This window comes from Mauremys mutica, chromosome 1 (genome assembly GCF_020497125.1).
Source record: "Mauremys mutica isolate MM-2020 ecotype Southern chromosome 1, ASM2049712v1, whole genome shotgun sequence".
NCBI lineage: Eukaryota > Metazoa > Chordata > Testudines > Geoemydidae > Mauremys > Mauremys mutica.
Genome location: NC_059072.1, coordinates 233,770,627 through 233,786,025, shown reverse-complemented (window position 1 = coordinate 233,786,025; position 15,399 = coordinate 233,770,627). Strand labels below are relative to the sequence as shown.

Below are 15,399 nucleotides of genomic sequence, written 5' to 3'. Positions count from 1 at the left end.
CTGGATGTGAGGGGTGTGTATACCCCAGAGTATGATCAAGTTAATTGCAAGCATATTATGTGCACTCAACCACCCTGAATTAATGAAACAGAACACCACATAGTTAAGGGTTAATTTGAAGACAGGCTTTCAGAAGCAAGGTCAAAACTAGCTACAGTTTCTGCTAATCAGAATGGGAGGAAGGGACAGACAAGTAAACAACTGAGACTGAAAACCTTGAATCTAGATGTCTCTGATATTAAAAGTTTATTGAAAGTTAGAAAAATGATGATCCAGGAGGGGTCATTATGACCTATGCGTTTTGTAGAAGTTAGTTATAAAACATTAGCTAATAGACTGTACTTTGGAGCTGTCCTCTGAAGCCATCTTGAAAGACATTTTTCCTGACACCCTTTCTCCCCAGTGGATGAGCAACAGGCCACTGCGAACCTGCTGTTAATTACTCAATACCATTCTGGAATGTTCTAAACCTACTGCTTGTGTCTGTGTGTGCTTAAATCTAATAAACTGCAGTGTTAGACAAGAGCATGCTTACTTGCAGTTAATCCTTGATCAGACAGAATTTCTGTGTTTCTATTGATTTATTCCTAACACCACCTGGAGTGAAATAGTTATGTTGCCCCTGCTGTGGCTTCTGAAAACCCCAGGTAACACCAGCACTGACAGAAACAGAAGCTGCAGGTGCCCAACACATCTCAGAATTCATGTTTGCTCAGTTTTTATCCAAGGACTAAGTAAGAAGTTAACCTATTAACTAAAGCTGCAGCCCACAAAGTATGTTATATGTTGCTGTGGGTATCATAAGGCACAGTGCATACTTAAAGCACTATATAAAGAAAAAATTTCTATGTGCATTTATCTATCATTAAAATCCTACATAAATATATACAAACTAGCCACAGACCTCAGGCTCCTGGAAAATTGCCACCCAAGGCCTTGGAATTGCATAAATTGTGCGCTAAGGACCTGATCTTGCTCCCACTGAAGTCAGTTTTGCCAGTGATCTCAACATGAGCAGGACTAGGCTTTAAGAAGCCATGTGGAGGTGGTAGGAATACATGGGGGATAAGAAAGGAGGGAAAAATCACAAGACAATGTACAACAAGGAGGAAGAAAACAATGCTGTGAAGGGGGAAGAAAAGAAGGGGAGGGAAATAGGAGCAACCTGTGGTGACTTTCAATTGCTGCTAAATTTTAAAATGTGTTCCACCAAATCCATCAATGGCATAAATCCACTGAACCAATATTTTTGCTTCTTTAAAAGAAATTGTCTTCATTACTTTGGACTTGTCACAATAGTTCACTGAGTAAGAGACCAGTGAAAAATAAATAGACAGTGTCTTTTTCTGAACAGACACACCACTGGTGCTATATAAATATTCATAGATAATTCCTTTTTGGTGACCTCCTCAGGTGTCTCCATCACCATGCAAACCTTTCATTCCCCATAGGCAGAACTGTTAATCTAATAAAGATGTTTGCAGAATGACATGTAATGTAAAATAGACGTAATTTTTGTTATAAATGTCAGTTATAATTAAACTGATTTTGAGAAACATCTCGGTTTTTCTACCATTGCACAGCATTGCAAACAATGTTGATTATTATAAAGAACAGGAAGAGGAGTCTTTGGTATTTCATCAACCATAAAAAAATCTTAATAAGACATAATTATGAAGAAATCCACTACATTCCCTTTGCATTCTTCTGTTTCCTGAAGTGAGTCCCTTGCTGATGGAACTGATTTACAGTCTTCATGCACTCTCTAGCTATGCTAAAATGTGCTTATACATAGAAAATAATCACATGGTTTTTGTTTTTGACATCACTGACTTGGAAATATTAGGCCGAATTCTGCCCTTGGGTGAGTATATCTAACTTTCATTGAAGCCAGTGGGAGCTACAAATGCAACAAGAAGGGCAGGGCCCATAGTGTCTTCACAATAATCCCTGTTTTTGGCACAGTTGCTGAACCAACTTTTTTTGCCAAGCTATTTACATAAATGGTACTCCTACTCGCATTATTAAAAAAGGCAGCAATAGCAGCAGCATCCCATTGTCCTTATATTTATTTAGGCTAAGCTAACTGGGTTCATAAGAAAGAATAATTTGTCTCCAACTTAATACACTTGAGCTCTTCTTCCACTGTGTTTCAGTGGAATTTGTCCTTGATACGTGCATTTCAAAAATGAACTTAGTTAGTGTACATTTAAATCTTGGCCATTACAGTTAGCTTCGGGCTTGTCTACACTTACAGTGCTGCTGTAGTGCTGAGTGAAGACACCACCTACACCATTGGGAGAGCTTCTCCCATTGGCACAGGTACTCCACCTTCCCGAGAGGCAGTAAAAAAAGTTTCCGGAGTAGACCTTGCCTAATTTTGTATTTTTCTTACTGCTTGAAGTTGACACCAACATGATGAAACCATGGTACAGCACCATTAAAATTAAGGTATTTAAGAAAAGAAGGGACAAGTTCTAGCTAATAGCAGATATAACTGCTTTCCTGAGCAAAAGTCACCAGCCCTCAAAGGCAGATATATGAACAAAGAACAATAAAGACAGAGGGACGGGAGGGTGTGGATAGGGGTCAGAGCAGTCAGGGGACAGGGGGTGGGGTAGGGGGTAGGGTCCTGGGGGTAATTAGGGATGGGGGTCTCTGGAGGGGGCGGTCAGGGAACAAAGAACGGAGGGGGGGCCAAAGCAAGTTTGATATAACGCGGTCTCACCTATAACGTGGTGAGATTTTTTGTCTCCCGAGGACCGCGTTATATCAGGGTAGAGGTGTACTTCAAAGCCACGTGCCAATTCAAGTCCAGCACAGGATTTGATCCTCCATTGCCATGTACCTGGTATAGTCATTTACAACAAGTGGATGTAAAATGCTGCCAAATTAGAAAGATTGTGTTTTACACTTTGGACTCACTGTTCCCTGATTAATACACAAGAGCAGGGCATCAGAAAACCAGGGTCTCTACAATTCAGGCAATGAAATTGAAGCATGAATCACAGGACTGAAAAAGACTAATACATATTTGAAGTTTGACACTCTCTTCTAAAATATCAAATAGAGTGGCATTTCATTTCATTTTGATTAAAGTTTGAGGTCTGGTTCTCCTCTCCACTTATACCATTGTAAATCAGGAGTAATTCCAATGAAGTCCGTGAAGTTAACCCTGGTGTAAAAGTTGGGTAAGAGAGAGGAGAAGGACCCAGGGCTCTTTTTAATGTGAAATAGCTCTCAGGTGAACCATGAAGTGTATCCTCTTTTGGTTGTTTCACACAAGAATTGAGTTTTGACTTCTTTACATCCAGCCTCCACCACATGCATATTCATTCTCCCACAAGACAGAAAAAAAATTGGCGTTAGACTGTCAGAGAAAAAAAAAGTGGGGAGAAGGTGGTTAGTGTTTGGGGTTGGAGGTTGCTTTTGTATTTAAAAGGTCTGATAGCATCCCCCACTCTCCAAAAAGAGTCCTTTATTTTCCAATATCAGATATGTCAAACCTCTTCTTCCCTGTTTCTGCTGGAGGTCTCAGTTAGAGGAGCCCAGGATGTAAATTGAGAGAGATCTGAGAGTTCGATTGTGGAGTTAATTCAAGTTCTGAATCAGGGGTAGCAGGTAGTTGTACTGCCCTTGGAGCAGAGACCAGACTATGACTCTGAGAATCACTGTTCAGTCCCTGATTCCTCCTTTGCTTCGGTGGGAAGTAATCTGCTACTGATTTGCCAGCGAGACAAAGGTGGATGAGGTAATAGCTGTTATTGGCCAGCTCCTTGGAGTTCAAGAAGATCATCCAATAAAAGATATCACTCACCCACCTTGTGTCTCTAATATCCTGGAAGCGACATGGCTACAACTACACTGCATACTGATTTGTCAGTCACACACTTTCAAGCCAGAAGGGGCCATTGTGGTCATCTATTCTAACCTCCCTACTTTGCCTGCTGCACTGGCAGGCACGTTTTGGGGAGTAGAATCAAGGCTCAGCCCACTCCCTGCCTCTGATCGCCATTCCCCCGCCCTCCTGTGGAGAATAGTGGGTGGGAAGAGTAGTAGCCCCTGCTAAGATATGGTAGCCTGTCCTCAGCTGCCCATGGCTGGTAGCACTGCCCACAATCTCCACAGCACTGCACACTATGGCCTCACTGTCTTCCACATATCCCTTCCTGCCCCTACCCTGCCACCATTCAACCCACCTAACTCTGGAGGTTTCAAAGGGCCTTGTGTGATGCTGCTATGGCAGCCCTACCCAGTGTCTGTATCAGGGGAATTCTCCCCTGGCCAGCTAAGGCGCTTTCCCACTCTCCCTCACAGCATGCAGGAGCCGGGGGGAGGGGAGATGGAATCCCTCCCTTTGCTCCTGAAGCTGTTGTTATTGCTAACTTCAGCTAGACCGGTAAACAAAGGGACATATACTGACTCCTACAAAACTAAATATATAGCAAGATATAATAGTGGCCAAATTGAGAGCAATGATAAAATGGTTGGGGGGGGGGATGAATTGTTTTCTCAACTTTCCATTATAAGAAAGAAGAGTTAAAAATGAAAACTATAGTCAATAGTTTTCTCTTAAGTCTCAAACCAAAGCCTACTTGAGTCAACAGGATCCTTGCATTTACTTCATGGGCTTTAAGTTGGGGCATTATTGCTTTAATCCAATCTTGAAAGGTAACCAGTGCTCCTGTGCACTGTAGTAACTACAGATGGTTGAGATATTGGGACATTAGTCACAAAAAGTTTTCTTTTTTTAATAAAAAAATGAAATTCAATTTTTGACCAGTTCTACAACTGGTTGGAAAAGGGGATGAATTCTTTGCAAATATTTTGCAAAAAAAGTCCTTTTTTAAGCAAAAACTTTCCGATCTGAACAATTTTGACCAGCTCTAGTTTTAATTGCTTGAAATACATAAGGATGAAATATGCACACAGCCAGCAGTCCAAAGTGTGTGATGGAAGGCTTCCAATACAGCAGAACTGCTGTGGTTCCACAGCGTAGAGGAAAGCTGCTACAGAACAGGCATACACACTATGCCTGGCAGAGGATAGTTCAGTGTCAACTTTTTGTCTACCAACCCAGGCAATAAGACAAAGTTGTGGGCAGCTGGTGCAAGATCCCACATGGAGGTATACAAGGGATGAAGTGCTTCTGCAGGTCAGGGATGGGGGCCTGTCCCCCCAGTCCCCGAATTTCTCCAACATGCAAAACCAATTTCCTGCTAGTCTTCTGAATTTCACCTTCAGTATGTTTTTTGTTTATACAAGAATTAAGTGTGGGCTGCCTTCTTTCACTGCAATTTTAAGATAAAAGTTACACTTCTGGCTAAAAGGTTATTCCAATGTAAGTAATGAAAAAAGGACAGACTACTGTTTCCAATTCTGGGTATGTTTACAATGTAGTGTCAAAACAAAGAGGCATCTACAGTTTACATTTAGAAAACTTCAGAAATTTTACTGCAATAATTTTTTTTATGTGACTGTTTCAAGCTATTTTTTGCTAAAGCAGTAACTGGATTGTGGTGAATGTATGAGCATACCCTGACCATTACTGAATGCTGCTATGAATTAGCAGCTGAGTTATTTGCATTAAGGGATAAATGGCAAAACTCCTCTCTCCTAAATCTCTTCTCATACAAAAATGATTATTCAGATTAGCTCCTATACAGAGATACCATTGTGCCATTTTGTTAGCCATTGTTTCAGCTTCAAGACTATTGTATCTAAATATTAAATTTGACTACTAAGTTTTATAACTTCAATAGTCTAACATATAGGTGATGTGTTTGTATATATGTTATACAGAGTTGTTCAAAGAAAATGTGCATTGCTCCATCTACATTTCTTGATTGCTGAAGCCGAACCAAATTAGCATTCACAGCCTGTATTTCCCTAACAACAGGCTTTCAAGCTACAAATAATTTGTAATTCAAAAAGACTTTTGGTCCATAGATTCTGAGCATACAAAACATGTTTGGCACTTAAAAATTCCAAGATCTGTTGAACACAACTTCTTAGTTCACATTTTCTTTATTCCTGTTATGTTCCAGTGTAACATTAATAAAAGACCGTGTGATTTGATAGAAGTGGGAATTTTTATTAGAAATTCAGTTCAGAATAGGTTTATTGCTAATATCTGAGGAAATCTTAACCAAAGTTGACCACAAACCCTTACTTTGGCTCCAAACGATGTAATGTCCTTATGGTTTAACAAAAGAGAAAGATCTTGAAAAAATAATTTCATATGCAGGTTTGAAAAATACCAGTTGCCACTGAAGACTTTTGATGTCTGTCTTTACAACTGACGGTAGGTACAGCTATTGTAATATTCTTACTTCAGTAATTGATGCTACAAGTTTCAACCTGATTTACTCATTATTTACATTCTATATTTCATTGTTAGATAACGCTGAATTATTACACTTGATTGCATTCCTTAAAATTATGCTTTTTATGGGCATTCCTTAGCAAATACCAAATCACTAGTTAAAAATAAATAATTACAGTTTCTTGTCATTAAAAAAAAGAAAGAAAAGGGTCACTAAAATGATACTTTTTCCCCTTTTTTTATACATCAAAGTAATTTAGTTATTTTTACTATTCTGGTATTTTTAGGATGTAAGAATTCTCTGTACATGTTTTGATGAGGGTAAAATAAGTGTTTCATTGTTGGTTCGCCTGCACTTACTCTACTTTTCTAAGAAGAAAGTTTTGAAGAAACTTCAAAGAAACTTCCAGTAAAAAGGAAAATCTACTCCCACGCCCCACTTCCCTCCCCTCCCCCCGACAACACCTGCTTTTCAGTTAAAGATAGGGAAAAGAATAGGGGAAAGAAGATAGGAGGATAGGACTGGAGACAGGGGAGATTGGGGGCGGGGAGAAGGGGATATATGGAAAAAGAATAAGTGAACATTTCAAAGAGGACTAGATCAGAGTTCATTATCAAACCGCTAATACATGTCAGAAAGATCCACATGGATCATTAGTTCAGTAGGCAAGCGCAGGGTACATTTATACCAAATTTACACAAACTAAATGTTCATGTAGACAAGCCCTTAAACTGACCCATCCCTTTACTTCTCCAGAATATCATTTACAGCAGTGTAATTCCACTGATTCAATTAAGTTCTGATTTTCAAGGGTATAACTAAGATCACAAGACGACTCTAATCTGGGCTTCTAATTTAGGGACTGATTCTGCTACCACTCAAGTAGGTAGAATGTAGGATGGCCATATGTCCTTGAAAACCAGGAGTGTCCCCATTTTCAGGGCCTGTTCCATTGTCCTCATCAGTGTTTTGTCTCAGCTTTTTTAACCCCCCACAGCTCCTATGAACCCTTACGTGCAGCAAGACAGCACAACGAAAGAATAATTAGTCAAAATTTTCCATGGAAAGGAGACACTGTTTGTGAAAAATATTGTGTTGGAAACTCCATTTTCCATCAAAAAAATGTTTCTGACCAGCCCTAGTGAACAATTTCTTCCCCTCACCCAGTTAACAAACCTCCACTGAGCAAACCTCCCTAACAATCACAGAATCAGAAAAGTGTAGGACATCTAGTCCAGTCGCCTGCATTGAGGCAGGACTAAGTAGCATCTAAACAATCCCTGACAGGTTTCTTGTCTAATCTGTTCTTTAAAAAACTTCCAGTGATGGAGATTCCACAACCTCCCCAAACCATCCTCTGTGTGCACACTATGACAGGTGTCATGATTTTTCATTTTGAAAAACTGGTCACCTTAAGTCAATACCAAAACCCTGACTTCAACAAGACCAGGCCCAAACTCTACATTCTTTCAATAGAAATTGAGACTTGAAAGTGGGGGGATGAGGGAATCTATGCAGCAGGGATGAACCTTTTCACTGTGAAATGTACCGGGCCTCAAAGACTGGAAGAGTTTTTCTGAATCTAATAAATTCTGCCATTTGTGTTCATAAAAGGGGCGAAAGGGCTTTGTATTAAGTTACAAATGTCCACATCTCTCATTGATTTTCCATTTCCCCCCGCCCCCATAGCTACTCTGTCTTTTCTCCCCCAACTTCCGAGGCACAAGTGATACCTCTTGTTAGCACATCTCAATATGCACAGAGGATGTGGAGAAAAGACTTTGTGGCAAGATTCACAATGATGTACAAACAGAAATAAAGTTAGTGTGGATGTGGGGTAAAGCTATAACCAACCTGCACCTGAAACTCCCTGGCTATTCTGAACTCACTGCACTGTTAATACTTAGAATATTGCTATCCCATTATTTCTACTACTAATGGTTCAGTTATCTAGCATACACAAGGCCAGCTACTCCATACAGTATGTTATATGATGCTTCCAAGAGTACTCTGGGTTGTGAGGCACCTCACTACCACCTGCCCTTAGAACGAAGGAGTCTTGTCTGTGCCTATTGTGGATCACTTCCCTGAATCCACCAGCCTCTGGCAAAACAAGCACTCCCTTCCAGGCCTCCCCAGGCCTCACTCTCTCTGTACAGGCTAGTGATACACACTCACCAACCCTGGAGTCCTTCAAGCATCCCTCTGAAGTAGTCAGTAGTTCCACTGAACACTTCAAAAACTTTCAGATTCTCTAATCTCAAAGGAAGAGTATATACCAGCTGTGACGGTACCTCCCATAAGGCTTTATGGAAATATGCTTAGAATGTGTTTTATGCTACATATGCCATGTAACATATCTCCGTAAAGGTTATGATCTACTGAATGTATTAATCCTATTTGTATGCATGTATCATTTTTGTATTCAAAGTTATGAATGTTATGAATGTTGGCTGTGTACTGGCTTGATTTCTAAATAACCTTAGGGCTTGGCTACACTTACAAGTTGCAGCGCTGGTGGAGGCTTTCCAGCGCTGCAACAACACCCCGTCCACACTTGCAGGGCACAACCAGCGCTGCAACTCTCTGGTTGCAGCGCTGGCTGAAAACCCATCCCGGCAGGGGTATAAGGAGTGCAGCGCTGGTGATCCAGCGCTGCTCAGCAGGTGTGGACACTCACCAGCGCTTTAATTGTCCTCCAGGGAATAAGGAGTTATCCCAGAATTCCTGTGCAGCCACTCTGCACATCAGTTTGCACTCTACTGCTCTTGCCTCAGGTGACCCGCTCTTTAAATGCCCCGGGAAATTTAAAAATCTCCTTCCTGTTTGCTGCAGCCAGGTGTGGAGTGCAATCAGTTAATCAGTTACAGGTGACCATGCCTCCACGCGGCAAACGAGCCCCAACATGGAGCACTGGTGAATTGCAGGACCTCATCAGTGTTTGGGGTGAGGAATCTGTTCAGGCACAGCTGCGCTCCGGCCGTAGGAATTATGATATCTTTGAGCAGATATCAAGGGCCATGCTGGATAGGGGCCATGATCGGGACAATGCAGGGTGAAAGTTAAAGAGCTGCGGAGTGCCTATTACAAAGCCCGAGAGGGGAATCGACGATCCGGAACTGCCCCCACGACCTGCCGTTTTTACAGGGAGATGGACGAGATACTTGGGGGTGACCCCACTGCCAATCCCAGGATAACGATGGACACTTCTGAGCAGGCTGGGGGACAGGCGGAGGAGGCGGCGGGGGGGGGGAGAGGAAACCGCGAGTGAAGCTACTGGGATGGGGGAAGACACCCCAGAGTCCCTTGAGGCATGCAGCCAGGAGCTCTTCTCAAGCCAGGAGGAAAGTACCCAATCGCAGCAGCCAGCAGTTGCAGAAGGACAAGCAGAGGAGCGGGTTACCGGTAAGCGGCTTTTATTTTCTGGGTGGAAATGTTTCTGGAGAGGAAGGGGGGTTATGGCTGCATGCATGCCAGCCTCTAGATGTGGAATAGCCCGTTGATGTGGTCTATCACGTCGCGGTAATCTGCTTCAGTTATCTCAGCAAAAGCTTCATCCAGAGCGTGGGCAATATGCCTGCGCAGGTTTATAGGCAGAGCCACTGTGTCCCTTGTCCCAGTGACGGTGACGCGTCCGCGCCACTCTGCTGCCAGTGGTGGGGGGACCATTTCTGAACACAGGCACACCGCATAGGGTCCCGGGCGGAATCCACATTGCTCTAAAAGAGCCTCCCGCTGTTCCCTAGTGACTCGCAGTAGGGAAACATCTTCCAGGATTAAGTCCTGTGAAAAATGTTGGGAGACTCTTTAGTGAAGAGATAGGGAGATAAGATCACCCCTGCATCTGCATCTTCACTCAACCCCTCTAGCACTCCAGATTACCCGAAGCAACCAGCTCCCCTCTATCACTCAAGCCCCACTTCTATAAGCACCCCTCACTCACCATTTCGTGGCTTCTGTTGTGTTATGCGTGTGGGGAAAGGAATGCTCAGTGTAACAATTCATGTCTGGAGATAGTGGATACAATGCTGCCCGTGTTAAATGTTGTCATTTCTGTGTTTCTACAGTGACCTTGAGTACTGGACTGCCCAGATGTTCAACATCACAGAGGCTTCAAAATTTGAGAAAAAATCCCCGCAAGAGCAAAGAGGACATGCTGAAAACTGTTCTTCATCACTCTGCTACAGAGAGAAAAGAATTGAAGGACTGGAGAGAGAAGGAGAGCAGGATCCGCAAGAGAAATGCAGTGGCCAAGAGGAAAAGCACGGAGCGGCTGCTAAGCATCCTGGAGCGCCAAGCGGACTCTATAGAGTCACTCGTTGCCATGCAAGCAGAGCACTATCGTGCTACTCCCCCACCCGCCCCGTCCTTTTTGCCTTGTGCCCCAATGTCAGCTCAAACCACCTTTCCCCAGCATCCAGGTTCTTACCACCACCAGCTGCCTCCAACACCTGTACGTTCACCAACCAGCCCTGATACCTACCACCCTTACCCTCTGCATTCAACCCCCATCACCATGCAGTATATGCACCCTGAAGTGCAGGATTCATTAAACAGCAATCCAGACAGGACATATGCAAACTTGTGACTGTACAGTTCACCAACCCACACCCCTGCCCTCTTGTGTTCATGAAATGTTGTGTGTCTGTCTGTCTGTCTGTCAAGGAAGTTTTTTTCTTTTCAATAAAACAATTCTTGGCTTTGAAAACAGTCTTTATTATAGCAGATAGTGAAAGATACCTTAGCCCAGTAAAGAAAGAGGCACTGCAAATCATTTTAGGGATAATAGAATAACAGTGTAAACAGTGCAATTCACTCCCATGCAAGGCAGCAAACATTACTGTTGGCTTTCAGCCTCAAATTCTTCCCTCAAGGCATCCCTAATCCTTGTAGCCCTGTGCTGGGCCTCTCTATTAGCTCTGCTCTCTGGCTGTGCATATTCAGCCTCCAGGACTTGAACCTCGGTGGTCCATGCCTCACTGAATGTTTCACCCTTCCCTTCACAAATATTATGGAGGGTACAGCAAGCGGATATAACCGCGGGGATGCTGCTTTCCCCCAAGTCTAGCTTCCCATACAGACATCTCCAGCGGGCTTTTAAACGCCCAAAAGCACACTCCACAGTCATTCTGCACCGGCTCAGCCTGTAGTTGAACCGGTCCTTGCTCCTGTCAAGCTTCCCTGTATAGGGTTTCATGAGCCAAGGCAGTAACGGGTACGCGGGGTCTCCAAGGATCACAGTGGGCATTTCGACATCCCCTACTGTGATCTTCCTGTCTGGGAAAAAAGTCCCTGCCTGCATCTTCCTGAACAGGCCACTGTTCCGAAAGATGCGTGCATCATGCACCTTTCCAGGCCAGCCTGTGTAAATGTCAATGAAACGCCCGCGGTGATCCACAAGCGCCTGGAGAACCATGGAGAAATACCCCTTACGATTAACGTACTCTGATGCCAGGTGGGGGGGGGGCCAGAATAGGAATATGCGTCCCATCTATCGCCCCTCCACAGTTAGGGAAACCCATTTGTGCAAAGCCATCCACAATGTCCTGCACGCTCCCCAGAGTCACGGTCTTTCTTAGCAGGATGCGATTAATTGCCTTGCAAACTTGCATCAAAATGATTCCCACGGTCAACTTTCCCACACCAAACTGGTTCCTGACCGACCGGTAGCTGTCTGGAGTTGCCAGCTTCCAGATTGCAATAGCCACCTGCTTTTCCACCGTCAGGGCAGCTCTCAATCTTGTGTCCTTGCGCCGCAGAGTGGGGGCGAGCTCAGCACACAGTCCCATGAAAGTGGCTTTTCTCATACGAAAGTTATGCAGCCACTGCTCGTCATCCCAGACTTCCATGACGATGTGATCCCACCACTCAGTGCTTGTTTCCCGAGCCCAAAAGCGGTGTTCAACGGTGCTGAGCATTTCTGTGAATGCCACAAGCACTTTGGTGTCACACGCGGCAGGAGAATCGATATCGATATCATCGTCAGACTCCTCGCTGTCACTTTGGAGCTGAAGGAATAGCTCGACTGCCAAACGTGTTGTGCTAGCGACAGTCATCAGCACAGTCCTCAGCAGCTCGGGCTCCATTTCCCACAGAAATCGCGATTCACACACAGAGCAGAAATACACTCACAATGGCGCCAAACGTTGCCAGAAAGACAGAATGCTGGGATGTGAAGCGATGCACCACGGGGCGTTGGAACAGGAAGCGGAATGACCCACACACTTCCTTCCCCTTCCCACAATACTCAGCGCCAAAACGGCGCCAAAACGGGACGAGGTGCTCTGTGGGATAGCTGCCCACAATGCACCTCTCAATACAGCGCTGGAAAGTGCTGCAAGTGTGGCCACACTGCAGCGCTGGTAGCTGTCAGTGTGGCCACACTGCAGCGCTGGCCCTACACAGCTGCATGACCAGCGCTGTAACTCCCAGCGCTGCAACTTGTAAGTGTAGCCAAGAAAGCATTTGGTCAGTTCCTGGAAAAGGAATGTTGAAATTAAGTAGCTAATCAAGAAACACTTAAAGGACAATGGATCTTGGAATGCTCCAATCCACATAAAAAGTCTACTTGAGAATGTTCAAGGTAGCATGTAAACAATGTATGCTACCTGTAAAGACTGTGAGTCATGCATAGACATGTGACTTGCCCAGGTGACTCCTAAACTCCATCTTGGAGCTGGACTTTGCATAGGAGTGAGGAGGGGGTCTCCACTCACAAGAGAAAGTCTATTTAAACCCCTGGGAGACCCCTCCATTTTGTCTTCAGATGGCTAAAGAGCGAGCCTCTTCACCCCCCAGGATATTTGCAGGAAACTGGACAAAGGGCAGTGACTGAAAGGGGTGTGAGTGATTGCTGGACCCAGGCTAAAAGGAGATTAGTCTGTAAAAGGGAGCATTCTGGAACTGGTGAGGATCTTATCTGTATTCAGTTTGATTAGACATAGATTTGCGTGTTTTATTTTATTTTGTTTGGTGACTTACTTTGGTTTGGTGACAGGTTGGCTGAGATCCTTCATAGGTTGAAGGATAACTGAGGGTTCATCCACACCTAGATAGAGTTCCAAAAGTTGTCTTATTCCTAAAGAGGATCCCCCTGCTGTTTTTGTTTGTTCCTGAAAACCCCACGATCTATTGATTAGCATTTTGCTCAGGCTGTAAATGGGTGTCCTTGTGAACCACACAATACTCAATTTGTACATGACCAACCATAGATAAGCGTCTCTTCCTCCCTGCCTGACAGTAATATGTGGATCACCTTTTGGTGACCTGTCTTAATTCACAGACCTAGAGAACATATTTTTAGTATATATACATAACTCTTCACCTATTTTCCATACACACATTTTGCAATGATCATGATGACCATAGGCTTTCAGTAGAGATCTCACATGTCATTCTTTGGTGGATAAGTATGTAGACACCAGACCCAGGGAATCCTGTAATCCATTGTGCCCCTGTGTTCTCTACCAGTTGGTATCAAGAGATCCTTGGGTGACATATTGTTCTTCTTATTACAGCACAAAGAGCTTGCATTTAACTAAATTATTTTTATTTAAATGTTACATAACAGCAACAAGAACAGGCTGTAAGCAGCAGCCAGCCATGCTTTGTTCTGTACCTTGCAATCTAGACCCCACTTTCCAAAACACAGGATGACTTTTATTGTCTGCTGCCATGCCCCATATTCTTACCTACCAATAGCAACACAGGACAGAACTGTCTGGGTATAGGAGACAGGTGGGAGATTCTGTTTTGGAATTAGTTAATTTTCCATGTAAAATACTTTCTGATGAAGAATAGGAAGACCTCAAATCAGTTGCAAATCAGGTAATGGTAGACCGTTTTATAAAGTTGTAGGATTTCGAAAAGCCAACAGCAAACATATGAAATATCCTAAATAGCCTAACACATTTGGATCTTTGAATATATTCACACTGAAGTACATATTTTATAGCTGTAATTTATTTTGTGCACTAATTAACTGAACTGGTTCATCTCTATTCTTATTTAATTTTTTCCCTTATTTACTGTATTTTGTCTTCTAGGCTATAGATGTTGAGGCTATTTGCCTATCTTGTGTGAAAAGAGAAAAAATATCATAGAAGTGGGAAACAACAAGAATTTTTAGACTATTTATAGGTATTGAAGGGTATTCTACAGAAGAAATGTACCTTTTTAAAAACATAATTAAACAAAAAAAAATTCAAGAAATGTTAAAAGTAAATCAGATTTCTTACACTTTCAAATCAGTTAATTGTTTTTTTCATGTCTATTATCTGTTTTAATCATATAAACTCATTATGCTTGTATAAGAAATAAATTTTGACTTGAAAATTAAAGGCTCATTTAAAATCCATATTTCAGTGCAATTCAGAAATTTTCTTTTAGCAAGTGGAAATTGCAACAATATTTAAGTGAATTATATTACTAATTTTCAACAGACAGCCTCTACTGATAAGTAAAACCATCAGTCAATGAATTGGCAGCCAACATTACACACTATTTCATTGTGTAACCTCCTTTATATGCTAATTTCAAAAGCACAATGGCCTCTACAGATGGCTTTTGATGACAATTCTTTCCGTATTGCAACTGTCATAAGATGTGTTAGAATTGAACTGGCAGCGATGGAACACCCAGACAGAGCAGTATTAATTTCAGATGAGTTAACAACAACAAAACCCAAAATCTTATGTGCCAAACCAACCTGATCTCCCTCTTTGAGAAGGTAACAGATTTTTTAGACAAAGGAAATTCAGTGGATCTAATTTACCTCGATTTCAGTAAGGCATTTGATACAGTTCCACATGGGGAATTATTAGCTAAATTGGAAAAGATGGGGATCAATATGAAAATTGAAAGATGGATAAAGGGGAGACTACAACGGGTCATACTGAAAGGTGAACCATCAGGCTGGAAGGAGGTTACTAGTGGAGTTCCTCAGGGATCGGTTTTGGGACCAATCTTATTTAATCTTTTTATTACTGACCTTGGCACAAAAAGTGGGAATGTGCTAATAAAGTTTGCGGATGACACGAAGCTGGGAGGTATTGCCAATACAGAGAGGGACCGG

General features: G+C 42.8%; 1 protein-coding gene across 1 annotated transcript in view; it reads right to left on the bottom strand.

The window, feature by feature from the left end:
- Positions 1-15,399, bottom strand: part of ANOS1 (anosmin 1) — a 193,380-nt gene that overhangs the window by 110,419 nt on the left and 67,562 nt on the right. The gene's annotated exons all lie outside the window — the stretch shown is intronic.